Here is an 11778-nt window from a genome sequence, read left to right on the forward strand (position 1 = left end):
AGGCTATGTTGAGAACTTGTTCTGGTATTGGGTGGAGCTACCCCACCACTGGCTGGATTTGAAGATGAAAGACTATCAGGAAAGAGGAACAGATCTTCTCACATTACTGACTAAGGAAATAGAGATATCTGTGCAATTAATTCTAGCTCAACGCAAGGCTTCTTTGTGCATCTAGCCCTAGGAAGTCATGCTTCTAAAATGTATGGAATTTACTTTAACAAACAGCTTCAGTGAGGATACGGTATCTGATTTCTGCCAGCCTGACTCACATTTCACCAGGAATTCTGTAACAGTGCCTGCCTGAGAAAAGACTTCCTAACTTTTTGCTAGTACACGTCCATCCCCGTATGTAGGAAAAACGGAAAAGAAATTAGCTAATCATTTCTTGGTTCTGTTCACATTTCTACTATCCAAAGTGGCATGGCTGGAAATACCCACACACTAAGAGACATGTACAGTCAGGCCCTCATCAGGCTTGATCATCTTGCCATTTTCACTCCTGGAAGCCTCTGGTTGAAGTATTCAGGAACACGAGAGGCAGGCTCACCTCAACTGCAGAGGGTTTTTTTTTTTATAATTTATTTTTTAATATTTTTTTTATTATTTTTATGTGTATGCGTGTATCACCTGCATGTAGGCAAGTGCACCCATGTCGTGCAATGCCTGCGGAGGACAGAGAGGCTGTCGGATCCCCTGGAACTGGAGTTACGGACAGTTGTTAGCTGCCATGCGGGTGCTGGGATTTGAACCCAGGTCTTCTGTAAGAACAGTAAGTGTTCTTAATCGCTGAGCCATCTCTCCAGCCCCAACTGCAGAGTTTTTATGTGCAATAAAATCACAACCAGCAATGGATTGTAGATTCGTACTGTCCAGAACAAGTATCTTTTCTCAGACCCCAGAAAGGTTGAAGAGAATATACAAAGATAGAGGAGCAAGGAAAGAGGGAGGAGGCCAAATATGGTGGTGCATGCCTAAATCCATTTTCATATTTCTTTTTTGGGGGGGGTTCTTTTTGAGACAGGGTCTCCCTGTAGCCCCAACTGGCCTGGAACTCATTATGTAGACCAAGCTGGCCTCAAACTTACAGAGATCTGCCTGCCTCTGCCTCCTGAGTGCTGGGATTAAAGGTGTACACCACCATGCCCAGCTCCCATTTTATATTTCTAACAAATAACATTCATTTGTACAAGTAAGTCACTCTTACTTCTGCCACTCTAGTCCAGTGACAAGGAAAAAAATACACACTCTCACAAAAGACAAACTAAATATTTGGCTGGCTCTCTTACCAGTGCCAACTATAATACACTAATGGTTACTATTTATAAGAACATAACTATTTTCCAGGTAAGGAACTGTCCCAAAGCACACTAGTTTACCACAGTGATCCAGTGTGATCCACTTGCTGCTCCTAACTTGGCACACAGGCAGGCAAATTCTACTCTTGCCTAGGTTCACTCAGGCGATGATAGTGGGCTCCCCTGGGACACAGCCTCCCTGCTGGTCCCTTTTTTAGGTGATCCCTTACTATTCAAGAGTCTAGTCTGTCCCAAAACTTTGGAGGAAGAAGTAGAACAATCTAGGCTACAAAATGAGATCCTGTATCAAAAAAAAAAAAAAAAAAAAAAAAAAAAAAAAAAAATGGGCAAAAAAAAAAAACCCGTATAAAAAAAAAAAAAAAAAAAAAAAAAAGAATCTGACAATAACAAAACAGACAAATAGGCTCTATTCTGGGCTTCCTTACATACAGGCAAGAGCCATTGAAAAGGTGAAAATGGAAGCTGCCAGGCTACATTGGAACAGGCCAATGACACATTTGCCACATTCTCTGGGTCAAAGCAGATCATAAACCCAGCCCAGGCTGTGCTTCCTACTGAGAGCAGGGATATGAGAACTGTTGGAAGCCATCTCTTTATAGGTCACCTACCTCCTCTGCCACGTGTAGAAGCGTTATGTTATCTCAGTGAATCTTACCAGTGACTTGTGAGCTACTCATCATTTTATTCCTGGTTTATAATTAAGGACTAGGTCCTGCATGAGTAAATATCTTCTTAAATAGGTGGCAGAACTAGGACTAGGTCTTTACTATCTCAGAGCTCCAGTTCACAGCTATCCTTCGATATGAAGGTCCATAGAGTGAGATGGGTACAGCCCCATGCTCCTTCTCTGAAAGAAACTGGAAAGCAGAGTACTTAAGAGTTCAGAAACTGAGGTTCAAATTACCTTGGTTTGCAGTTGAATCTTGGTTCTGTTTCATTAGCTTTGTGACTATGGACTAGTTAGCCTCAATTTCATCAACTTTATAACAATATGTACCAATAAAATGATGAGATAATGTACTACCTGGATCCATGATGTGGGTCCTCTTTATCAACAGGTTCCTCATTCATAGATCAGTCCATCATAGAAGCTATTTTCAAAGATTGCACCTGTACTAAACATGTACACACTATTCACATAGAATTTACATTGTATTAGATATTATGCACAGCATAGAGATGCCTTAAAGTATACAGAAGGATGTAAAGAAGTCAGTCCTGGGCCATTTAGTATAAGGGACTTAAGCATCTTTAAATTTTGGAATTTGCAGGGATACCTGGAATGAATCTACTGCCACACCTAAGGACAATTGCCCACTTACTATTGTTGATCTGTGTGTCCTGATTATTTTCTGCCTTGAATCAAGCAGCATACTATAGTCTTATGACCATGGTCTCCAGAGCTACTGTGGTCTACTGATCCTGTCTACATGACTTCATCATCATTGTTCCTACCGACTCTGCCCAAGTTGGCCTCTGACCCCACAGTGCTACTTCCCTAACAACCCTGAGGATCCTGCCCCACTGATGACCCTGCGACATTGTGCTATAGACCAAGTGGCTGTCCATATTTACCTACAACATTCTCTCTTGCTGATGCTCTTTGAGTTCTGATTGTACTAATGGAGGAGGGAATGGAAGTTCCCCAGGTCTCAGTGCATTTGCTGGATTTATTTCCTGCAATAACTCAATTGCTTTTTATGTTTTCTGTGCTATGAAATAGCCAAAATGTTTCAGCATGAATAACCACTAGGTGGCAGGGGTGTTTCGCTACCCAGCTCATCATCTTTTTTTTTTTTTTTTTTTAATATTTTTATTGAGTTTTTGTGCATTTTATATAATACATCTTAATCAAATTTAGACCCCATTCCTTCTCTGCCAATCATCTTTTTTATTCCCTTCTGTACCTCACAGCTAAACATAGTACCTTTTAAAATGAATGAGTTGCTTTTAAATCAACTTATCAATATGCAATTCCAGAAGAACTAATAAATTTCACACACACTCTACCGAAAATCCACTATGATGCCACTAATTCCTTTCTGAGTTCTTACAATGGTCATCTTACTGGAGCAGTTTTACTGCCTTTGGCTTGAAAGGGCATGGGAAAAGCAAATAAACCAGTGCTTGTTCAGTGCAGGACCAAAGCTGATTGTTCTCCCCTCTAGTTAACATACAACAGGACAAAGGTATTTGGGTTAAGGGTTCATGGTCTGTTAGGCTATCATTTCATTAATAGGATTGCAGACATATCTCTCATTTCCCAATGAGGTCCCAAAAGCTTTCTTTAGAAGAGATGGAATTTCAGCAGCTTACTGAGAGAGAGGCAGGCATAGGCACATCCCTTCTTTCAATTACATCCCCACAGGAATCTAACCTGCCAAGTGGGATCATCTTTGAACAAAATGGACTGGGAAGCACAAAAAAGGGAGGAGCTGTGGAGTAAAGGCCAGGAATGCTAATAAAAGCCTCATCTTACAGCATGGAGTTTCAAGAAAGGCTGCACATGGTTGACAGAACAATATGCACTGCCAGGTGTGGTAGTACAGGACTGTGATCCTGGCACTTGGGAGGCGGAGGCAGGACAATCAAGGCAAACTTGGGCTATGTATTGAGTTACAGGCCAAACCTGGGCTCCTTAGTGAAAGTGTCTCAAAAAATAAAGGCAAATTTAACATAAAGGAATGAACTATATTGGGTTGTAACTATAATAACAGAGGGAAGGGAGAACTAGGATGAAGGTAAAGTCAACAGGTTAAACATCAAGTAGCACAATAAAATCCAGAGAAAATAGGTAAAGTTGAAAAAGCAATAACTAGTACCATAAGCATGCTATTTAGAGCCATAGAGGTAAATAAACACACACACACACACGCACATGCACACGCACATGCATACACAATACCACCACCACCACCATCACCACCACCAACAACAACAGAAAACAACTTGAAAGCACAAAGAGCTAATAGTCTTGTGTCTGTAGAAGAGGGGAGGGAGGGACTAGGGCAGTGGAGTATCTGTACTATGTGATTTTCTAACTATGACCTTGCTTTACCTTAAAAATGGGAGGGAGGACTACAAGATGGTTCATAGGTAATGCACTTAACATGAATTTGATCCCTGGAACCTATGTAAAGGTGGAAAGAAAAAGTGGACTCCACAAAGTAGTCCTCTCACCTCCACCCATGTGCCACGACATGTGTGCACTCACACTCAGACATCATACATGCACATGAAATAAATAAATAAAAGAATGGACAGGGATGGTGGTGGTGAGATGGTTCAGGGGATAAAGTGTTTGCTGTGTAAATCTGATGACCTGAGTTCAATCCCTGGAACATACATAAAGATGGAAGAAGATAACCCACTTCTGAAAGTTGTTCTCTGACCTCCACATGGACATTGCCTGCTTGCATGCATACATATACACATACACACACATACAAATACACACATACATATACACAGGTATACACATATACACACAAATAATAAATATATATATATATATTTTAAAAAGAATTGGCTGGGGGCAGGAAGGTAGCTCATTGGTAAAGCACAGCTTGTGTGAAGCCCTGGATTCAAATCCCAGTACAATTTTTATAAAAAGGAAAAGAATAGTTAAAGACAGAAATTAGTGTAAAACAGATATTATGCCCATGGGAACAGCTACTTCTGGGTTTTTAATTTGTTGCACTATATCTGTCATGAGTTATAAAATCTAAGCCTGGGATGGTGAGATGACTCAGTAAGTAAAGGCACTTGCCAACCCAGATGACCTAAGTTCAATCCTGGGACCCACATGGTAGAAGGAGAGAACCAATTCCCACAAGTTTCCTCTGACCTATACATGCACTCCATGGCATGCACATGTACATACACACACACATACACACATACATACATACATACACACACACATACATACATACATACACACACAAAATGTAATATTTTTTTAAATTTAAGCATGTGTACTTGGAGTCTCATTTAGCTTAATATAATCAGTGAGTTTAAAATTAGAGGCTTCAATTTTCATACACTTGTGTAACTTGTCCAAAATGGGTATCCATTTCAGTCAATATGCTAACAGCATATGATCAGAACCTTTCTGATATAGACTAAAATAATATTCCTCTCTTCAGTAAGATAGAATAAAGAGAAATGTGGGCTGAGTGTGATGGCACACATCTTTAATCCCAGCAGATCTCTATGAGATCAAGGACAGCCTAGTCTATTTAGGGAGTTCCAGGCCAGCCGGGGCTACAGGAAGATCCTGCTCAAAAACCAAACCAAACAAACAAACAACAAAAAAGGCCCCAAAAGAATGAGAGAGAGAGAGAGAGAGAGAGAGAGAGAGAGAGAGAGAGAAATGAATCCACTTTGGCTTTCTTGGTGACACTTTGGCAGTTCATTAGCATGAACCTATCAGCACAGCATGGTTGGTCTAAAGTAGCAGATCTGTGAGATCTGGCTCCTACTTCCTGTTCTTTTCTATTTTATTTTGAAAATCATATCCAATCTATCAGCAATGACAGTTATTCCTTCAAAATATAGCAGAACTTGACAACTCTCATTATATCTAACCCTGACAACTCTCATCACATCCAATCCTGAGAACTCTCATCATGTCCAACCCTGACATTCTAGTTTAAGCCTCAGTATCTCATACTTAGACCACTAAAAAAACCTAGTTACTGCTTCCATCCCAGCTCCAGAAAGGTATTTTGTTTTGTTTCTGTTTTTGTTCTTTTCAGGGGGAGGGTTGTTTTGGTGTTTGTTTGTTGTTTCCTTTTTGTTTTGAAACAACCTGTCATGTAACCCAAACTGGCTTCAAACTCCATAGACACCCAAAGACAACCCAGAACTTCGGATCTGCCTGCCTCTACCCACTAAGTGCTAAGGTTACAAGTGTGTACCACCACCATTTTTTATGCCACACTGGAGATGAAACCAGGGCTTCAAGCATGCTACCAATTGAGCTACACAGTGGCAATTTTTTTAAAAAAAGACTTTTTCATTTGTGTGTCTCTGTGTGTGTGTATGTATGTGTACCCGAATGTGGGTACCCACAGAGGTCAGAAGAGGTCATTGGATCCTTTGGAGCTGGAGTTACATGGTAGTATGTTGCCCAATGTGGATGCTAGAAAACAAACTCCAGTACTCTAGAACAGAATCTAGTGCTTGTAACTACTGAGCAATCTTTCCAGCCCCCAGAGTGGAGCTTTTTAGCTGTAAGGATAGTGAGAATTTATAAAACACTGGTCATTTCATCTTATACTTGTCTTCCTCATTCCCTCAGCCTAATTGACCTCTTGAACATTTGCTTCCCTGCTCTGAAATACTCTTCCAGATATCTAAATGGCCTCCTCTTTTATTTCCTTCAGGTTCTATTTTGTGACATTATCCAAGAGACCTTTCCTGACCTCCAGACATAAAACTGAATTCTTCTCTATCTCTCCAGTGCTCTCCTGCATCCACCCTGATTTTATTTACTTTTTCTCGTTTCATTGTAGAGCGTGGTGTTACAAGCCTTTAATCCCAGCACTCCAGAGGCAGAGATAGGCAGACTTCTATGAGTTCAAGACCAGCCTGGTCTACACAGAAAGTTCCAGGCCAGCCAAAGTTACATAGTGAGACAAACAACAACAACAAAGCAGTATCATTAAAGAACATTTTGTACACATTTGACTGTGCTGGCTTTTTCCCTCAAAAACTTGAAGCTTTCCCCGCTGCTGTATATTTAGAGCCTTAAAGAATGTCTGATGTACCATAAATGGTCAATAAATTCTGTTGCTTAAATGACAAACAGCATGCTACCACTGGTGGATAATACACCTCAGAACAATTCTTCTCACAGGTGTGAGGCCTGTTTAAGGGATGTGATTTTAGGTAGTATAAAGTATATATTGCATATTCATTAGATGGCACTAAAGCAGACCAAGAGAATATTTCCTTTTCAGTGTCTTAATCTTCATTATGTCAAGATCTCTTTTAGTGCTAGATTGTCTCTAAGACTTGGTCATTTATCTTTGTTTTTAAAGATTTATTTTATGTTCGAGTGCTTCTATGGATCTGTTTATGTGCATCACATGTATGCCAGGTGCCTGCAGGGGTCAAAACAGTGTGTCTAATCCTTTGGAACTGGAGTTACAGGTGGTTGTTAGCTACCATGTAGTTGCTGGGAGCTGAATTCCAGGTCCTTTGCAAGAACAGCAATTCCTTTAACCACTGAACCATTGCTCCAGCCCCTGGCCATTTATCTTTAACAACAAGAGAGTGGACTGCAGATTCAGAGCCTGTTAAAGCCTTTTATAATCAGAGGTAAAAATAAGTAAGTAAATAAAATTTTAGAAAAATAAAAATAACATAAAACAAGTCTTTTACAGAAAATAGTGTCTGACGAGAATTTAATGACTTTGTCTTGGTTTCATTCTTTTAAAAATAAAATATTTTTATTTTATATGTATGAATGTATTGCTTGCATGTATGTAAGTGCACCCGTGTCATGCACTGCCCATGGACATCAGAAGAGGGCATCAGATCCCCTGGGACTGGAGTTAAGAACAATTGTTAACCACAATGTGGGTGTTGGGAATTGAACCCAGGTCCTCTGCAAGAGCAGCCAGTGCTCTTAACTGCTGAACCATCTCTCCATCCCCTTTCATTCTTATTTTTTAACTTTTTCATTGCTATTTTTTTTGTGTGTGCCTGTGTATGTGCATGTGTGTGGGCACATGTATGCTACCACTCTACAACTGGTTCGTTCTACCTACCATATGGGTCCAAAGGATCAAAGTCAGTTTATTAGGCTTGGCAGCAGGCACCCCTACTTGCTGAGCATCTCTCCAGCCCCTGCTTAAGGACAGTATTTTCTGTAAAAACCTTTGGAAAGGCTAAACTATCTACTTTATCACATGACCGGCAATGTGTTAGTCTCATTTAAGTCTCCTAACACTTCTAGAAGTATGATGTTGCAGATGAAGAACCTATAGATGAATTTCCATAAGACCAAAGCTTCCTATTTCTTTTGCTGGATAAAATTCTCAGAAAACTTGCTATTTTATTAAAGTGTATAACTCAGTGTTTCTTGGTATATTCAGTGTGTAACTATCACTGCTATCTAATTGCAGAACATTCTCATCACCCTTTCAAAAGCCCACAACCTTTACCTAACTCTTCCAATTCCTCAAAACCCTAAACAATACTAATCTGCTTCCTGACTCTATATATTTGCCTTTTCTGGATATTGCACATCAATGGACTCATGTATGTAGTTTTCTATGTGTGTATGACCTCTCACATGCTAGAAAGCATATCACTGAGCTACACTCCCAGCTTAAATGTGGTCTTTTGCATCTGGCTTCTTTTATTTAACATTTCTTCAAGGTTCATTCATACTGTCACATGCATCTGTACTTCACAAGCGAGTAGGGAGGTAACTCGGTGGTAGAGTGCTTACCTAGTACATACAAAACAATGGGCTTGATTCTCAACACCACAAAATAATAAGCTAAATGCTTTCTGTGACTGAATACTATTCCGTTGTATGGATAGAACACATTGGTTTTTTTCATCATTATGTGGGTATTTGGGTTGTTACCACTTTGGGGTTATATGAATAATGCTGTTGGCATACGTGTATATAACTTTTTACTTGAACGTGTTTCCACTTCTGAATATTTTTCTAGTCATGGAACTGCTGGGTAATGTGATGGTTATTATATATTTTGAGAAAGATTAAACTGAATGCCAGTGCAGCTGTGACATTTTGCATTCCCACAAGCAATATACCACTGTTTCATTGCTCTGTCTCCACTGAACTTGGGAGCTGGCACTTGCTTTTCAAATTTAGTCATTTGAATAGGTACCATGTAGTGTTAATTTGTATTTCCCTAATGAATAGTAATATTGAGCACTATTTCATATACTTACTGGCCAGTTGTGTTTTTGGAGAAAGCTCCAATTCAGTCCTCCGTGAGCAGGAAAGACGGGGGAAATTATGAGAACCTGGGTAGGAAAGGAAGCCTCTCATCATCTGAGAATAAAAAATTCCCAAACAATTAACAACTGCTAAAGGCCTTTCTCCTTTCCGCTATAATTTTCTAGTACTCCCATCAGAAACCCCATTTACAATAAAGGACATCTCCTAACCCCCTTGCATAACCCTAATGGCTTCTGGTTTTATTTTATCAGATTATAATCCCATTCAAAGCACTTCTGAGGCATCTTATAATCTCACTTATGAAAAAGGGGGAAAAATCCAATCCTTTATTAGAAACTCTTTAAAATGCATCTTGAGAGCAATCAAAACAGTCTACAACTAATGCTAAGATACTTGTGCCTCTACCTTGAAAAGCTGGTACCCACACTTGAGTCTTATTCTTTCCCTAGTTGTGCCTATTTCTCTTAACCCCTATGCTTGAAAGCTATGTTAAAACTGTCTTTCAGAGCTGGAAAGATAGCTTGGCAGTTAGGAGTGCTGGCTGCTCTTGCAGAGGGCCTGGGTTTAGTTCCCAGTATCCACATAGCAGCTAACAACTGTCCAGCTAACTCCAGTTCTAGGGGACTTGATGTCCTCTCCTGGCCTCTGTGGGCACTGCATGCACATGGTGCACTTACATGCGTGCAGGCAAAACACTCATACATATTTATGAAGACAAAAAGTCCCCCAAGGGGCTGGAGAGATGGCTCAGCGGTTAAGAGCACTAACTGCTCTTGCAGAGGACCCGGGCTCAATTCCCAGCACCCACATGGCAGCTAGGAACCGCCCTTAACTCCAGTTCCAGGGGAATCTGAAGCCCTCTTCTGACCTCCGCAGCACTGCACATTGCACAACACAGGTGCACTCACACACATGCAGGCAATACACTCATACACATAAAATAAAAATATTTTTTTAAAAAAGACCCCAAATACCTATCTTTTAATAAAGTGTGCTACTCTTCCAGAAGCCCACACCCATGCTCTTGGGTGTGCTTTATCCTTTCTCTGAGTGCCTATTTATTTATTTAGGTGGGTTTTTTTTGTTTGTTTGTTTGTTTTTTGACAGGGTCTCCCTAGTCATGGCCCCACCAGGAAGTCATGAGGTGAACCAGGATAGCCTCAATCTCGCAGAGATCCACCTGCCTCTGCCTCCCAAGGGCTGGGATTAAAGGCGCTTGACATCACACTCTGTGCTCTATTTGTTTTTTCTAACCACTTATCTATGCATGTGTTCATGTGTTTGGGTGTACATGTCACAACAGGCATGAGGTCAGAGGAAAACCTGCAGGAATCAGTTCTCTCCTTTTACTATGTGGGTCCCAGGGATGGAAATCAGGTGGTCAGGCATGCTGAGCCATCTTGCCGGGCTGATCTGTTTTCAAATCATTTATTTTATTTTTATGTGTATAAATGTTTTGCTGCCTGTATGTAAGTACACAGTGCCCATGTGCACCAAAAGGTGCCAGACCCTGTAACTGGAGTTACAGATGGTTGTGAGCTGCCATGTGGGTACTGGGAATTGAATCATGGTCCTCTGCAAATGCAGCCAGCGCTCTTACTGGCTAAGTCATCTCTCCAGTCCCAGTCCTGTTTTTAATAAATTCCAACTCTGCTTCATACTGGCTGGTTCTGCAACACTTTTCTGCATCCAAGTCAAGGCTCTGGTTTTACCTGACTCAATGTCCCTAAAAAATTAAGGAGGGAACTCCTCAGGCTGCTGAGGTGACAGTTTGGCCCTGTACCTCAGTTGCTACCAGCACTGACATCTCTCCTTTTCAAATAATTGGGTTGTCTCTTTTTTTTGGCCTTTTTGAGACAGGGTCTCCCTGTGGCCCCAGCTGTCCTGGAACTCACTATGTAGACCAGGCTGGCCTTGAACTCACAGAGATCAGCCTGCCTCTGTCTCCCGAGTGCTGGGATTAAAGGCGTGCGCCACCACGCCCCGCCCGGGTTGTCTTTTTTTAATGTTTCCTTTTTAAAATGTTACCTTTAGGACTGACAAGATGGTTCAGCTGGTAAAGGCACTTGCTACCCACATAAAACTGCAATACAAAAACCAGAGTAGGCTGCAGGCTTTATTCTAGCAGTTACTCAGTCTACTGGTCCCCGGTAGTGTACTCGGTAACTTTGTCTTGGGACTGGAGACATGGCTCAGCGGTTAAGAGGATTGGCTGCTCTTTCAAAGAACCTGGGCTCACTTCCCAGTATCCACGTGGTGGCCAACAACCCTCTGAATTCCAGTTCCAGGGGATCCAGCACCGGAGGCATTTGGTGCACTTACAGACAAAACACTCGTATACATAAAACAAATAAAATTTGTCTTCTTACCAAAAAAAAAAGAACCAGCAACAGGCAAAGGGGTTAAGACTTCAAGAATGCTGGAGCCACACACCTGGGCTCAAGTTCCAGGTCTGTCTCTAAATTGTCATGCATGACGAGAGACACTCCCTCTGGGACTCAGTTTTTCCGACTT

General features: G+C 41.1%; 1 protein-coding gene across 1 annotated transcript in view; it reads left to right on the forward strand.

The window, feature by feature from the left end:
• LOC108490020 overlaps positions 1-11778 on the forward strand; it is a 53164-nt gene that overhangs the window by 40815 nt on the left and 571 nt on the right. The window lies entirely within an intron of this gene.

Source organism: Nannospalax galili, unplaced genomic scaffold (genome assembly GCF_000622305.1).
Source record: "Nannospalax galili isolate Female #2095 unplaced genomic scaffold, S.galili_v1.0 scaffold406, whole genome shotgun sequence".
In the NCBI taxonomy this organism is placed as follows: domain Eukaryota; kingdom Metazoa; phylum Chordata; class Mammalia; order Rodentia; family Spalacidae; genus Nannospalax; species Nannospalax galili.